This window comes from Octodon degus, unplaced genomic scaffold (genome assembly GCF_000260255.1).
Source record: "Octodon degus isolate 3935 unplaced genomic scaffold, OctDeg1.0 scaffold00275, whole genome shotgun sequence".
Classification (NCBI taxonomy): Eukaryota; Metazoa; Chordata; class Mammalia; order Rodentia; family Octodontidae; genus Octodon; species Octodon degus.
Genome location: NW_004524851.1, coordinates 622,316 through 622,676, shown reverse-complemented (window position 1 = coordinate 622,676; position 361 = coordinate 622,316).

The window sequence follows — 361 nt, the reverse complement described above, 5'->3', positions numbered from 1 at the left end:
GACTCTGAGCGCTGGGCCTGCACGCGCACCCTCCTGGAGGTTGTCCTGTAGGAAATCGGCATACAAAGGGGGACAGGAAAGTAGAAAAGACCACGCCAGTGCTTTGGAGCGAGTAAACAGTGTTGCGGAGGAGCAAGGAGGACGGGGTGAGGGCAAGGTCTGGATTCCTGATGGACTGGGCTGCGATGGCCAGGTTCATCCCCTGGGCTTCAGCCACGTTCTGTCGACAGGGGCCGGCTTGGCACCGCACCACACGCCCAGCACGATTAAGGCCAGAGCGCCACATCTGCCCCAGGACGGATCCGCTAGACTGCGTCGTGGTTATAGTGTAATGCCTGGCATAATCCTTTTGGAAAAGTTT